The following is a 17,811-nucleotide window of genomic DNA, read 5'->3' on the forward strand; positions in this document are numbered from 1 at the left end:
ATGTCTTTAAGAGCAATGTGGATGACTGACAGTCACGTTGCGATCGTGAAGTCACACCAGTACTCCTTTAACTTGAAATTCTCGCCTTGATCCATAGGTTGGATGAGAGCGGTGGTGTTGACAGGGAAAAACTCGACTTGGACTCCTTCGTGATTCAAATCCAAAGAGCGACCACCAGCATTATCCATAACAAGCAACACTTTGAATTCCATGCAAACATTTTGGTGATATTCCTTGGCTTGAGGAATAAAGCATCGGTGGAACCAATTCAAAGTTAGACTTTTGGTAATCCAGGCCTTGCGGTTATGCATCCAGTGGACAGGCGGCAGGTTTCTATTCTTATTTTTGAAGGGCCTCGGATTCGCGGACTTGTATATAAGTCCTGGTTTCATCATGAAGCCAGCAGCATTGCCACACATAATTAGTATCACTCTGTCCATCTGGGCCTTAAATCCAGGGACTCTGGCTACGTCCTTCATGATATACGTTCTGGAAGGCACCGTCTTCCAGAGCAAGCCAGTCTCGTCCATATTGAAAACCTGTACCGGCTTGTATCTCTTGTCCTCAATGATCTGCCTGGAGGTCTCGAGGTACTTCGCGGTGGCTTCGGTTGATGCTGTCTCTCTAAGCAGGGAATCACACTTTATTTTAAACCGTTTCTGGAAACAGTCAAACCAATCCCATGCTGGTTTGAAAATCTTTGGGCTCCGGTGCTGTTAATGGTCTTGGTTGTGGTTCTTCGGTCAACTGAAACTGAAAAAGCCCGTCGTATATATATATATATATATATATAAATAAATAAAATAAAATATATGCATATATATAAACATATATGTACGTACCTACTTCTACATGTACATATACACACATATATGAGTACAGGATACCAAAAGGACGTCGAACACAATGAGAAACGAAAACATAGACACAAACCAAAGGAACTGGACTTTTTTTTAAACAACAAAAAAATAGAGTACAGGACAATTAACACAAAGAAAAAAACCCTTCTTCAGTCGCTATGGTTTCATCTACTCTACGTATCGAAGGATAAAAGCGAGACGTATCTTCGACAATATATATAAATACAAAATGGGACAAGAACGCAAAACATTCAAATAGACGATACAAAAAACACGGACGGGTCATTCGAAGCCTCTAATCTTCAGTCAAGAACCGGACCATCCTCGCAATTTCGGCTGATCATATATATATATATATACACGACGCACTTCTTTCAGTTTCCGTCAACCAAATCCACTCGCAAAAGCTTCGTTTGGCCCGAGGCTATAATAGAATATACATGACCAAGGTGCCACGCAGTGGGACTGAACTCGGAATCATGCCGTTGGGAAGCAAGTTTCTTTCTGCTTCATGACATGTCAGTTTGAGAGCGTATTTGAATCTTGAGATGCAGGTCATAAATATCATTTGGTAATTATGATGCATCCTCTTGTGGCGGAGATGATTTTAATAATTCAAGAAATTTTGTTGTGTAGTATTTGGCATACTGTTATTTGTCTCTCTCTCTCTCCCATCCGCACACTCATACATTAAATCATGCGAACGAATTCACGCACAGACACATACGCATACACATACACACATACACACACACAAACACACACACGCTCATGTATATACGCACGCACCTGAGGATATGTTGTAACAGATGTATATTACCTGAAAAAGCAATAACATGCAGAAGCACTATTTACTATTTCCTGTTGTTTTTTGTTTGCTTATATTATCAGACAAAACTGAAAATATGTTTAACAGAGATAAAATTGAGGAAAACAATGAAAAAAAAACATGAAAATCACATAAGAGAAAAAGAAAAAAAAATGTAGTTGAAAAACTTGAAGGAAAACAGTGAAAATGGAGAAGAGATATAATTAATGAAACATATTCTCTATCTTCTCGGAATTCTGAAGATCATTGCTATTTTATGTGTTTCGATGTAAAAAAAAGCAACAAAAGAGAGAGGCTGTGGTTACTGGAAGTATACCGCAGACAGGCGGGCAATGAAAAGGAAATTTGTCAGACGACAGATTATAGCGGGAAGTATGAAGGGAAGGACATAAAGTCTGTCAAATTAATGAATAAAATCTCAATAAAACTTGCATGAAAAATCAATAAACACATAATTGAAAGTTGTGTTTGACGTTGTTAAGTAATGAAAACTCGAAGTCTCCAAACGAAAGAGTAGATAGGCAGTAGTGCGGTAAATAGAGTAAATTTTATACGGTTATAACTGAATGAGAACTAACTTAAGAAAATGAGAAAATTGGATGAGAAAAGACGGAGAAATCAATGAAATATATTCAATAAATAAATTGAAAACGATGTTCAGTAAATATGTATGCACTCAAATAATAATAAATAAATGTAATAATACAAAACAATAATTTAATGTAATAACATAATTGAAGTAATTAGTTCATTTATTAATTCAATAGCCTAAATGTATTAATAAATGAAAGATCTCAGAATTAGGGTAATTTCCTAAGAAAATGAGTGAAAGTCAAGTAGAGGTTCGATTTACGTAGAGCTTTTATGAAACGTTTTCTTTTCAAAATGAATATTGAGTGAATGAATAACTAAAATACGTAATAGTTTTCGTTAGTTACGAATATGGCAGAATTAAGAGAACCAGGAAACGTAAAGAAGTACTAGTTTCAAATTTTGGCGAAAGGCCAGCAATTTCAGGTTAGAAGCATAAGCCGATTACATCGATCCCAGTGCTCAACTAGTACTTATGTTATCGATCCCGAAAGGATGAAATGCCCAGTCGAATGCAAAGATATGAAATGTCGCTAAGCATTTCGCCCTGCATGCTAACGATTCTTATTACTTTACTGCCCACAAGGGGCTACACACAGAGGGAACAAACAAGGACAGACAAATGGATTAAGTCGATTACATCGACCCCAGTGCGTAACTGGTACTTATTTAATCGACCCCGAAAGGATGAAAAGCAAAGTCGACCTCGGCGGAATTTGAACTCAGAACGTAGCGGCAGACGAAATACCTATTTCTTTACTACCCACAAGGGGCTAATCACAGAGGGGACAAACAAGGACAGACAAACGGATCAAGTCGATTATATTGACCCCAGTGCGTAACTGGTACTTGCTTAATCGACCCCGAAAGGATGAAAGGCAAGGTCGACCTCAGCGGAATTTGAACTCTGAATGTAGCGGCAGACGAAATACCGCAGAGCATTTCGCCCGGCGTGCTAACGTTTCTGCCAGAGGCCGCCTTATGTATAAAGAAATATTATTTTCAAGTTTTGGCACAAGACTAACCAGTTCGGGGAACGGGTAAGTCGATTGCATCCACCCCCAGTATTCAACTTTATAGACTCCGAAAGGATGAAGGGCAAAGACGACTTCGGCGGAATTTAAATTCGTCTGTCGTGATGACGATTCTGTCAGCACACCGCCTTATCTATATACGTTGAAAAATATTAAAAGATTTCTAACTTAGGGATATCGAAAAAAAAAATTATAGTCAGTGGTAGCAATTTGATGGCACCAAGTATATAACTGGTACTTTATTTTAAAGTGATTAAGGACTCGGGATGTGTTTACGAAGGCGAGTATTGTGAGACGTATACGATGTTTTACGGTCTTGGTTTTACTCCATAGCGCCCCCTACAAATATTAATAGAAAACAAGTGAGTTTTTTCGACCAAGATTTGCTTAAAAAGTGAAATGAGTGGAGAAATATCTTATCAGCTTCATGGTTGAATGTTTTGGTAAATTTAGATCTTGTCTATGTCTCGAAGCAAGTCAATGACCTCCGTTTGTCTCGTCTTCTCTGTGATGCAATATTGATTTTTTTTTGTTTTGAATGAATCACATGACATTTATTGTATGCTCTTCGGTTGTATGTATGTGTATGCGCGTTTGTGTGCTTGTAAGTGTGTGTCTTCGTGCGCGCACGTGTTTGTGTGCGTATAAGCATGTGTGTATGTATGTGTGTGTGTATATATGTGTGTGTGTGAGCGTTTGTATATGTGTGTGCGTGTGTGTGGTGTGTGTGTGTGTGTGTGTGTGTGTGTGTGTGTGTGTGCGTGTGTGTATCTGTGTTTATGTTTACAGCTTAAAAACCGGTGTGCTTTATGTTAGAGTCTCCTCATCACGTAATTAAGCGGCTCGACAAATAGCCCACGAAAAATATAAAGCAAAATAATAATAATAATGATAATGTTAAATAATAATGATAATGTTTAATAAAAAATAACTTATTTACTTAAGTTTTAAACATCTCCTTCGAAATAGTCACCTTGCGCAGCAATATACCTGTCCCAGCGTTCTGCCACTTTTGGAATCCGTCCTGGAAGTCGTTTTCCGTTAGTGAGTCGAGGACGTTCTGCAATTCGCTCTGGTTCTCAACAACAGCGACCTTTCAGCTGCATTTTCATATGCAATGGGGGAAGAGATGTAAGTCTGCAGGAGCTAAATCTGGTGAATAGGGCGGGTGCAGAAGCGATACTGTGTTATTTTTGGCGAGGAACTCACAAGTGAGGCGATCTCGGTGTCAGGGTGCATTGTCGTAGTGAACAACCCATTTCTTCGCGTTCCACAGATCCGGTCGCTTTCGCCGGATGTCCTCCCTCAAACGCTTCAAAACGACGTTGCTTGTCCTCCAACGATCCTCATGCACAAACTGATCAATGTTCTCCATATTTCTGGGGGTGACGCTCGTGGTAGGTCTTCCAGACCGTTCATCGTCTTCCAAGGACGTTCTTCCGCTTTTGAACCGCTCCTGTCACTCGAAACATTGCGCACGACTCACTGCCTCGCTGCTGTGTGCTTCTCAAAGCACGCTCGATGTCTCTGTTGCAGACTTCCCAATTTTTAAGGTAAAATTTCACGTTGACTCTTTGTTTCATGACAAAAATCGCAGGCTACAGCATACACGTGTGCTGCCATCTGTTGGCGCGCTACAGAACTAGTCCAGCATTGTTTTGACGCTTCCTCTAAGACTGAAATAATTACTGTGATCACGAAAGAAGTGCCGAATATGGGCAAGTGTCTTCTACTACAGCCTCGGTTCGAACTTGTGAGTGGATTTGGTAGACGGAAATTGAAAGAAACACATCGTATATATATATATATGTGTATGTGTTTATGTGTCTGTGTTGGTCCCGCCAACATAGCTGGTGTATTTACGTCGCCGTAATTTAGCGGTTCGGCAAAAGAGACGAGAGAATAAGTACGAGGCTTACAAAGTCCTGGGGTCGATTTGCTCGACTAAAGGCGGCGCTCCAGCATGGCCGCAGTCAAATGACCGAAACAAGTAAAAGAATGCATACATACATACATACATACATACATACATACATACATACAGACAGACAGACAGACAGACAGACACATATATATAAAAAGTAGTACTTCGGTTTACGAACGCCTCTGGTCATGAATATATCGTGCTTTATATATATACACATCTGAGTTGTTGGAAAACCGAGGTACTAATGTATATATATATATGTATGTATATATATAATATATATATATATATATATATATATATATATATATATATATATATAATATATATATATGTATGTATGTATATATATATATATATATATATATATATATATATATATATATGTATGTATGTATATATATATATATACAATAAATGAGTTAATTGCATTGCAATTAAAAACGTTTATGTATTAAGAATCTGGGTACTTTACCAACAGTATATTGGATAAATGCTATCCCATAGTGGGATACACCCATAACCCCTATCTTACTTTGTAATATATATATATATTATATATATATATATATATATATATATATATATATATATTTAATATACTAATTATATGATTTTTCTTTCTCTTTCATTGCTTATATTATATGTAATATCATGTATTATATTACCCACACATACCATACACACATACATACACACACATACACATTCATACACATAAACACACACACACACACACACAAACATATATACACATGCATAAATGCACACACTCACACACATATGTATACATACATGTATATTCATTGTACGGAAACAAAAATTTGAAACGTATCCGGCATTACACTTACTCACTGTGATATACAGAAATACACAAACACATTGTAATACACGCTTATACATACATTTACTAACTCGCATACACACATAAACGTTCCCTCAAAAATATCCCTCACTCCCCATCCCCGAATCCCCCCCATAAAACTACACATGCTCCCACCGACAATAAACTTGCCGACACCCCCACCGAAAACAACAAACAAACTGCAAACTTTGATAGCCTCGTAAAAGAAATAATGATAAGAAGCTGGGGATGTGGACGAAGAAAGTGTTACCCCAGCGCCGCCCTTTCAACACAACTTCCACCATCAGTAGCAGAGGAAAAGAAAGATACAAGCAAAAAAACGCACACAAAACGTCCTTGCATAAAGCACCGTCCATATTGATACCACATCACCGCAAAACATCCCCGCCTTTTATATCCTATTATTATAACTTTCAGTGGGTTGCCCAAACCGTAAATAACCATACTGTCTTTTGGACCATTGTGAAAAGCGGATTTTCCCTCTCTCTGCTTCTTGTCTGTTTCCAGTTCTTTTTGACAAAATCCCCAGCGGTCAGGGCGAAATTTCACGTTTATTCTTAGAAGTTTATGTCTATTTGATCTATTGGGCGCTTAAAAAAGAAAAAGAAAAAAGAAAGAAAAAGAATCAGCCAGGCTGTAAATGGCAGAGGTCGCGTGGAATGTGAGCTTTGAGAGTTAATTTCTTTGTTTATCTGTACATTTATGGATTTCTTTATGTCTTCAAAATTTTCATACAAGCGCTCGCGCATGTGTAAGAGGGAGAGAGAGAAAGAAAGAAAGAGAGAGAGAGAGAGAGAGAGAGAGAGATGGAGGAAGAGAGATGAGAGAGAGAAAGAGAGAGAGAGAAATGGGGAAAGAGAGATGAGAGAGAGAGAGATGGTGAGAGAGATGGTGAGAGAGAAAGAGAGAGTTTTCTCTTCTGTGAATATTCTTAAAACGTTTCCTCTGTCAGAATTTATGATAGCAGCGTATGAATAAAACAATATTAATCAAGATTAATATAGTGAATGCCATATGGTGAGTGGTAAGTTGAGCCTGCAACACGGTTTCAATTCCTGATTAAAGTCATTTCACCTTACTTACCTGTTTCTTTACTGCTCACAAGGGGCTAAACATAGAGGGGACAAACAAGGACAGACAAATGGATTAAATCAATTACATCGACCCCAGTGCGTAACTGGTACTTAATTTATCGACCCCGAAAGGATGAAAGGCAAAGTCGACCTCGGTGGAATTTGAACTCAGAACGTAACGGCATTTCACCTTACTTACCTGGCCAAGGCACTGAGATGTGTGAAAGTTACAAGTAACTTGTAGTTGTTCTCTTGCCAGTTTGTTTTAACCAATCACGGATTAAGGTTACGCTTTTAAACTGACGGATACGATGTTCTGAAGTATTCGTTATTTCTCTCTTCGCTTTGAGTTTTTTCGCTGAACTCAACTTTGCTCTTCAACTTTCACGATCAATAAATAAAATATTTAAAAATAGTAAAGTACCTGCCATAAGCTGATACCTAGTCGTATCCCTTTCTTCGTGGAATAAATCACCTGTAGCTTGATTTAATTGAGGAGGAGTGGGCTCCACTGCCAGAAACTCGCGTTCTTCAGTTTTATAAAACCTAAAAGAGGCGATGAGTTGACAAGTATGAATAAAGTCTTTAACATTTTCCAAAATATCTCACTGTATTTAATTGCGTTCAAATGCCGTTGATGTTAACTTCGCTTTCGGGGCTCAGTACTGGAGTCGATAGTATAAGTTTGTATATGTTCCATAAAATTTGTAGCCCGGTCTCTATGTTATAAACTAATTCTATCCTTTTTTGAAAACCATTTCCCATTTCCATAACATCAATGATATGATATAAATTTTCATTTGGTCATCGTAGAACTACATCAGTTCACCCATTTGTATGTTTGAGCTATTTTTAACTGCATAAGAGTGTCTCAAGGATGGCACATACCTAACACAGACTGTGGTGGCTTCTTTTGAGACACGCTCGAGAAAGTGAACTCGCAACTAATTGAAGTGAAATTATAAACACTTTCATATTTAGTTTGGCATTCTAGTGAGTCAGCTATCAATGACCTGAATCAAGAAGTGAAGTGAATGTAATGCATTTCCCAAGTAAATAAAATGAAATGTCTGAGGTTTGAAAGCGGATTATAGACTAGACTTGGTCTACTGGGAAATGGTAAGAATGACATAACTTCCAATTTCCATTTTCCTAAAAATACATAAATTGCGGCGAGTCAAAAGAAATCGATATTATATTATTAGCACAAATAAAATAGAAGTTTTACATTGACACAACCACACATCTGAAGAGGAGGGGTATAACTCATTGATATATCCCCTACAACAGAATATACCTAGAGATTTAACAATCGCTGTATGTAACAGGCAGATGTAAATGGGTTGTTTCTAAATACAGTATCTTCATGGACAGGAAAGAGAAATCACACAGATTGGTTTCAATCGTGGGTTGAGATTCCTCTGACTGAGTCCTCTTATTAACAGGTCACAAGAATGCTTCTAATAAATCCAATTTTAACTAGTTATTGAGTAATTGAGAAACATTTCCACATCAGTTAATATTAAAAGGAGTTTTATTATTGTATAACGAAGAAGAATGAAAGGAGGTCGATCTCGGCGGGGCTTAAAAGAAATACAAGTTTCCGTTATCCTCCTTCTACGGTTAATGCTGTCAAATTGGAGTAAAAACATTTCCCTTAGTCTAGAACAGAGGTTCCTACCTTTTTTATTTATGGATACTTTTAATTACTATCTTATTCTGGTGGACCTCCATAGCCATTCAATGTTTAAAATCTAGTTTTATAGAAACTTCTTTCGAAATTCTTATTTTGTTTTTCACACTTTAATTTGTGTAGCTTGAACTATGTGAAATTTTAGAGAAAGAAACCGAGCTGTTTCTTGTAATACATACCAAAATTTTTTGAGGAGCCCTTAAAATTCTATTGTAGATCTTCAACTTAATATTTTATTACGTGAACCCACCAAATCTCATGTGGATCCTCAGGGGCCATATGGACCCCAGCTTGAACTATGTGAAATGTTAGAGAAAAATTTAGCTGTTTCTTGCAATACATAGCAAAATGTTTTCAGGAGCCCTTAAAATACTATTGTGGATCCTCAACTTACTATTTTATTACGTGAACCCCACAAAATCTCATGTGGATCCTCAGGGGCCATATGGACCCCGGTTGTGAACCACTGGTCTAGGAGGTTTTGATGTTGAGACTATAATGATAATTATTGATCGATATTGTACTGAGGAGGGTTTAACTATATGTTAACCAAATAGCTATACTATGTTGCAGATGACTTAGAGAGTCAAAGTTTGATGGCTATTTTGACATTGAGAGATGTTGACTTTAGATCTTGATTGAGGATCTTCACTTCGTCACATATGAATCCAGATTGAGTACATCTACTTGTCATAAATTTAGATTATTTATCCAATACTTATTCATATACTTCATTGCCTCCCTCCCAAAAGATATGACGAAAGACTTGAAGTCTAAGCAGAACTCTGACGAACTAAATAACAGATCTGTCACTCTTCCTTAGTGCCAAAACGTTGATGAATGAGCGCCTCACTTGATTATAAGAGTTTTATGGCACTTCAACTAACTAATTACTCCAAGCCGGGCCAGCAATTAGAAACTTCAACTAAAACACACTTCTTCAGTGTACTAGAACCTACGTATTTCTGTTCCTTTTAACAAAATGTTGCGATAGAGTAAACAGCATCACTCCACTTATTATAATTTATTATATCAATTAAGACATTGGCCAGCGATATATTACAGACCAATAAAAAATGAGGCATAGTCTCGATTAAATATGAAAAATAGGTAAACATCACAAGTTTTTAGTTATTTTTTGTATATGACGAATGAAGAGATAAAAATTGATTCTAAGCTTGATAATGAAAAACGCTCAGACAAACACAGTAACATCGTGATAAGAGAGAAAGTGTTATTCTAACACAGTTTTAGACCCTGTGATTCCTATTTTGTTTAGATGGGCCCTTCTAGTCATTTGATGCTTAAAAAATCACATAACATTTAAAAAATTAACTGTTTTTAGGAATTGTATGAACAAATTGTTAATTTGTCTTGTGTGTTGTAGAAGTATAACCATTTTATTGCGGATAAATTTTAAGAACAAAATCTTAAATGGACTCGTAGGGGCTACATGGACCCCGGTTGGGAACAACTGTTCAAACAGAACGGAAGCTGCATGAACACTAACTAGCCCCAGATTTCGACCACCCGGTTATTAAACTTCCAAAATTTCTTCCGGGTTTATAATTTCGAAAGTATTGTAAAAGAATGCTAAATATATATTCATAGGTAAATTTATCGAACGTTTCATATTCTATTGGGTTGGCAACTAAGTTGCCGCCGTTTTTTTAAATTTTGGAATTTATTGTTTTTAAATTTTGGAATCTATATTTTTTTTCGAGAAGTCTATTTTTGAATCATTTTGGAATCTATTTTATTATTTTTTCTAGTTAATTTTAGTTAATTTTTGTTTATTTTCAGATCATTAAAATGGAATATCAAGTTAAGAAAAACGAGCATTTTTGACACCTTCTTCTTTTTGCTTTTAATCAAGGTTCTAAGGCCGCAAAGACTGCTCGCGACATTTGTGCTGTGTATGGAGAAGGTGCCATAGCTGAAAGAACCGCTCGTGATTGATATGCCAAGTTCAAAAATAGAAGTTCAAAGACATAACTCGTTCTGGCCGTTCTGGCCGTCCAGTTTAGTTCGATGAAGAGCGATTAAACCAACTTTTGCACGAAAGTTCTCGTCAAAGGACAAGGGAACTGGTAGAGAAAATGGAATGCTCCCACACTGCTGTAGAGAAACATCTTCACTCGATGGGAAAGGTTCAGAAATATGGAACATGGGTTCTGCATGCTTTAAGTGACAACAACAAAAATCAACGGGCTACAATATCCGCTGGCTTGCTTGCTCATCACCGCTCAACTCATGGACACAAGCAACGATTTCTTTACCGAATCGTTACTGGCGACGAAAAATGGTACCTGTATATCAATATGAAGCAGTGTAAGGAATGGCTTAGTCCCGGTAAACAAGCGACACCGCACGTGAAACAAAATCTTCATCCGCGTAAAACGATGTTGTGCGTCTGGTGAGACTGGGAAGGGATTATCCACTACGAATTGCTTGAACGGAACCAAACGATCAATGCAGAACTCCATGTTCAATAGATGGAACGACTCAACACGGCTATTCAAGAGAAAAGACTTAATCGGCAGCACGAAGTTCTGCTGCACGACAACGCCCGACCTCATTTCGCCAATATGTCCAAGGAAGCCATTCAAACGCATGGCTGGGAAGTGCTGCCACACCCGCCGTACTCTCCTAATTTGGCACCAACAGATTTTGCACCTCTTTCGGTCCCTTTCAAATGCTATGCGCGGAGTTTCGTTCAATAGCGATGCAGAATTGAGAGCTTGGTTGGATAATTTTTTCGAGTCGAAATCGGGTGATTTCTACCAACGAGGTATTGAAAATCTTGTTGAACGTTGGGAAGAAATGTAAACAACAAGGGAGAATACATTATTGATTAGTTAGTTGTTATTTTTTATTAAACCTTTTTAAAAATTTAAATTTTTAAAAACGGTGGGAACTTAGTTGCCAACCCAATATATTTGAAGATTTTAAGATCAAGTTTATATTACCATCTATCCTGTATTCAATTACATTTCAATTCCTGATTAAATTCTAAAAGTTTCCTTCATACACTTTTGTATTTTTTCACAGCATGCGTACAGTGATCTGCTCTGATGCGGTATTTCAGTAGAAATGACAAAATAAATAAACTAAAGTAAAAAGAAAAAAGTAATGAAAATAAAAAAACAAATGATACTGTTTATGAGTGCCAGTTTTTGTTTTACTTTTTTTTTTAAAAATTTTAAATTTCATAAGTTTATTTAATTTGTTGTTAATTTTCGTTTTCAGTGCACCTTTTATGAATCTTCCCATTCTCAAATATGCTGAAAGTTTGTTATAAGAAAGGAAAATACATGATCCAGCATTAGGCACAAGATGCAAGTTTACATTCGGTTTTTAATATGGTGTAAAGTCAGATTATTCCAACTCGCTTGAAGATATCTCGGTGTTTTATACAGTATATCACAATTAGCCTTCCGCCCACCACTCCATACATGCATCCATCACCCATTGGGGATTCTTCCATGCATCCATTCATCATCCATCTATCCATTCATCCATCCATCTTTGCCCACTGTTTCTTGGAAGGTGATCGGCAGTCCCTTCAACAAAAGCAACCGCCATGAAACTTTCCGCCTAGATTATCAGGCGTAACTAGTAGCGACTGCGAATATTATCCAAACATTTTGCTCTTGGTCTACCCCCACAGTCTCCTACCGGTGGGCTCGGCTTGAAAATTCCATCTTGCGACATTCTAATCACATATCCGTAGTATGGGAGATACAGTCACGACCTGGAGAGACTTCCTGCTTTCCAAGCTACGCACATTGTCAAGTAACTTTACTCTAGACACCCTTCGGAGGAAACCATTTCGGCTGATTGTATTCGCGATAGTATACGTTTGGTCTTACCCAACACTCTTGACGATAGATGAAGACTCGCAGGAAAACAGAAATGAAGATAGCAAGTTTGACTTTTTTTGCCAACCATTTTTCTCTTGAGGGTCGAATGCTGGAGCTGGCGTGTTATTGTGTCAGTATCTGCAACTCTAACACTCAGTTCAGCCTCTTATCACTCATGAATATGGCCTCGAGATTTCTCAAGTTTCTCTGCTCGTCTCAGTGATGGTCCACTAACTTGCAGAATGCACTGAGAAGACTTTCTTGAGAGGACTAAGGTCTCGATTTTCACCACACTAATTCTCCTGCCTTGCAGCACTCGGCAGTAAAAGTACTCAGTGTACGCCGGACATCACAACAGAACTTATTGTTTCCCAAAGTAATTTCAGATTCCAAATTTGTAAACACATTTTCAAATGTAACAGGACGAAATCACTGTGGTGTCAACAAATAAATGAATAAAAAAAGATAAACACATAATATACTTAAAATCGATAAATAAAATATGCAAAAAAATATATAAAATAAATAGTTAAAAATAGAAAGTAAATTCTTCACAATTTTATGGAATACCAGCTCCTACAAGAAATCACAAATCAGAAATATTTTCAACTAATGATGCAATATATTTTAGTATAAAACAATTTTCGTATGAGTGTTATTCAAAACGATTGCAAAGTTTTGTAGAAAATTTATTATTTATTTATGCATTCGGAATAGATGTAAAAATTGCAATACTTTATGTAAGAATCTTTATAATGAGTGTCCTAATTTTGGCTGATGTTTGTGTAAATGTTTATTTAATGCGTCTGTAAATTTGAGACAAAGAACGAATGAATTTTATGTAAGGTACCGAGTTCCTGCACTATTATATCGATCTAATAGTATTTTATGTTACCATCGGAAATCGAAGTTAGTGACATGAAACTTCATTCTTATTTCCATATATTTCTTCGATCGAAGAGATAATACAAAAGTTGTCCTTGTGTTTTTATACTTATAATACATTATTTCTCTGTACTTTCCAGTTAAAATTTCCACAAGACCAGAGCCAAACTTCAGAATTCTCAATTTATTTGAAGATGCGAAACCATATTTTAATGCTGATGAGAAAACCTTAAGATACGTTTAACAACATAAATGAATGAAAAATGTGTATATCTTCTTTATAACCTTGATGCGTCTTTAAAAGTAAGTTTTAGAAAGAGAAAGAATAAACGGATCTTTTCGGTTTGAACGGCAGTTTTTAAAAATAATTTCCACGTAACTAAACACTTTTAAACTTCGTATACTGGTAGAATGTGTTTATAAAACATCTTTTTCTCTTGGCTTTATTGAGAAAATTCTATAGTTTGTAAGATATTTGTTGTTGTTTTTCTTCAATTTTTGCAATTTCAACCAATCAATGACGTCTATTGAGGTGAAAACATTCTGTGCTGTATGAATATGTCCCTCGTTTAAGAAACATATTGGGTTTATTTACATTTCTGAAGAAAAAAAGACACTCTTCCCCCCACCCCTAACCCTAACTAACCCTAACCCTAAAACAGATTGAAATGCAATAGATCAATACTAGGGTCATAATTATGGTTGACAATTTCATATGACACCGCTGAAAAATTGCCGTTCAAACCGAAAAGATCCAAATAAAACGTATCCTTGAAGGATTCTCACTATTTGATTTAGTCTGCTGTATGCATTAGAGAAACACGAAGAGTGAAAGATTCTCTCTACGTATTTGATTGGTGTTCTAAATGTGGTAAAGCTATGTTGCTACTCGTCATGGTTATCTTTTAAAATGTATTTCAAATTTTAAATTCTTCCGACTATTTAAAATATATAATAATAAACACGATTCCAACATGGTGATAAGTTGAATTATTAAGCATCATATTAAAACATATGATGATAAATATATATTTGCGTAAATAAACTATCATTAAAATATTTGGATCAAGATAAACACTAAACTACAGAAAAATGGATAATAAAACGTGGAGTTTCGTGTCACAACACAACAAAACCGAGTAGAAATACTGAAATATTTAATTTTATATCAATGATTGTTTACTGTAAGGGCTCATTATGCAAATGTTGACTTTACTAAATACTATATGTCTAGTGAACGAAAGAATGAAATAGATTAGGTTTTACAATTATGGAAGTTTTGTTACGAATCTATATTGTATAGAATTTTAAAACTTAACTAGAGAAAAGCGTTTAAGAAAAGTTTCAAATGTTAAATTAATCTTGTAGCAATTCCAGAGATTCATACAACTATATTACTAGCTAAATCAGAAAAAAATAGAATCAAAATTTTCGTGACAAAACCTCCATCATTTAACATTCTACGCAGCACAGTCTAAATATTTCCCTTTGAAGTTGCTACTGTAACTACCAGATCAATAACCATTTTAAGAAAGTTACAAAAACATATTTCGTTTAAACTTATGAATCTTCATAAAAAGTAAAAGGTACTTTCAAAAATTTATTTTCGGTAATTTTACAGAAAAATAAAAATTTTTATTCATTTCATGATATGTTCCTTTCTTCGCAAGCTGCGATCATTGTTTTTCTTTTTGGACTAATTTTGTATATTTTCAATAATCATATGAAAATGTCATTTAGATTTGCTTTATTTTGTTTTTGTTCAGCAGTTTAGTTAACCTTTTCACGAGTTTACATGTAGTGAAGGTGTGTTTGCTAGTTAAAAGTCTTCCAAATGTTGTAAGTATCGAAATCATGGAATACTACTTTTGATTTGAAGAACCAGTACACACACACACACACACACACACACACACACACACACACATGCACGCACGCACGCACACAGACACACACAGAATACATACATATATACGTACGTACGTGCATACAAGAAGCTACAGTGGTTTGGAGAGTATCATCACACGTATATGAAGTGAGACTAGCGACAAGTTTCTGTAAAAACTTCAATGAAATGCAAGTATAAAAGACAACACATAATGATCTGTGCCAGAGATCATATATATATATGTATAAAATTATAAATTAGGGTATCTTCGAGATACCACCATGCTGAAAATAGCAGCCATGATCTGACTTTAAAACCACCTAAATCGTCCATATATCAACACGGAGAAAAACTAGTAAAAGATTATTGGATAATTCTAGATGGTGGTATCTCGTAGATACCTTAATTTATAATTTTAATAATTATTACCTTTGAAGGTTATTTTTTCCATGCTGACCACTTGCTAAAATCGTTATTTTATTTTTAAATTAACGATCTTATCCTTATTTATATAAATTTAAATATATATATATATATATATATATATATATATATATATATATATATACATATATATGTGTGGTGTGTGTGTGTGTGTGCGTGTGTGTGTCTTTGTGTCTGTGCATGTCCACAACCACCGTTTGACTGCCGGTGTTAGTGTTCTTATGTCCCCGTAAGTTTGCGGTTTGACAAAAGAAACCGATAGAATAAGTACTAGGCTCAAAGAATAAGTACTAGGATCGGTTTATTCTACTAAAATTTCTCCAAGGCGGTGGCCCAGCATGGCCGCAGTTTAATGACTGAAACAAATGTAAGAAAAATATTTCATTATAAATCTATGTGCCATTTCCCGCAACGGGCGGAGAATTCTATAGTTGTTGCATAGTTTGTCTTCCAGATGCTTTCATAATTTGTCTTTCCTACAGGCAAGGAGACAGATTTCTGTCATATTTGTTATATATTGTTTCAAAGAACGTACGATCTTGCTGACATTTTGAGACAGAGGACAAATTTTTAAAATCTCATCGTCGTTGCTTACACTTACCTAACTTATTCATGGATATATATATACGGAAGTTTTGACATAACTTGAAGATTTTATGGAAATTTGCTATTTACGGAAGTTTTGATGTATCTTGAAGCTTTTATGGAAATTTATTACTATGTAGCGCAGTACGCCTGTTATATACAAACGAAAATCAAAAGCCTGGATTGTTCAGCACATATATGCTCTTTTGTCCACAATTTAGAGGAAACACACATTCTCTGGGCTTCTAACTTCTTCAATAGTGCATGACTTTTATTCAATGCCCTGTTCAATGTCTTTTTGCTTAGTATGTATGCATTTATGTACGTACGAACATACATGTGTATGCATGTCTGTCTGTCTGTATTTATGTATGTAGGGAGAGTTTACGAAATAAGACAAAAGACGAAGACATGTGGTGTACAAAACAAACAGATATATTACTATAGCGCTCAAGAATAGAAAAAGTCTTTTACGTTTCGAGCCTACGCTCTTCAACAGAAAAGGACACAGAAAAAAACAAGGAGAGAAAAATAGGAGAGAAAAAAGATGTATGTATGTTTGTCATTGTTCAGTTTTATTTCAAGATTTCTTGCCAATAGAGAAAGAGCCAGTTTCTAACCTAGATCTAAGGCTCTTTCATTGGGATTTCAACATCAAGAACAGGGTATTTTTGTATGTGTGTATGTATGTATGTATGTATGTATGTATGTATGTATGTATGTATGTAGTATGTATGTATGCATGCATGCATTTATGTATGCATGTATGTATGCATATATGCATGTATGTGTATGTGTAGATTTGTATATTTTGCGTTATGTATGTATTGTCATGCGTATAGTTGCATATCTAAACATGCTCATACATATTTAAATGCTAAACTTCTGGAAAGTTTTACAGATTTTTACATTTCCAGTAATGGATTGGATCTGCAGTCTTCGAATTAGCTTTCTCCTTTCTGGCTTTGAGAAGCCTAATTTCTCAAGATTGGTATTTAGGCAGTGTGTTACATATCCCATGGCCTCAATAATTACATGTATAAACCTGAACATATAATCTGAATAGAGTAACTGCATATTTTTCAGTAGTTCAACGTAAGTATTTTATGTATGTATGCATGTATGTATGTATGTATGTATGTATGTACGTACGTATGTATATATGCATGTACGTATGCTTGTATGCGTGCATGATGTAGGTGTGTACGTATATAATTCTTTTTTTTTTATTATCCATTACAAATATTTCTGGAAGGCGAGAGCTAGTTCCTAAC

Source organism: Octopus sinensis, linkage group LG13 (assembly GCF_006345805.1).
Source record: "Octopus sinensis linkage group LG13, ASM634580v1, whole genome shotgun sequence".
Lineage (NCBI taxonomy): Eukaryota > Metazoa > Mollusca > Cephalopoda > Octopoda > Octopodidae > Octopus > Octopus sinensis.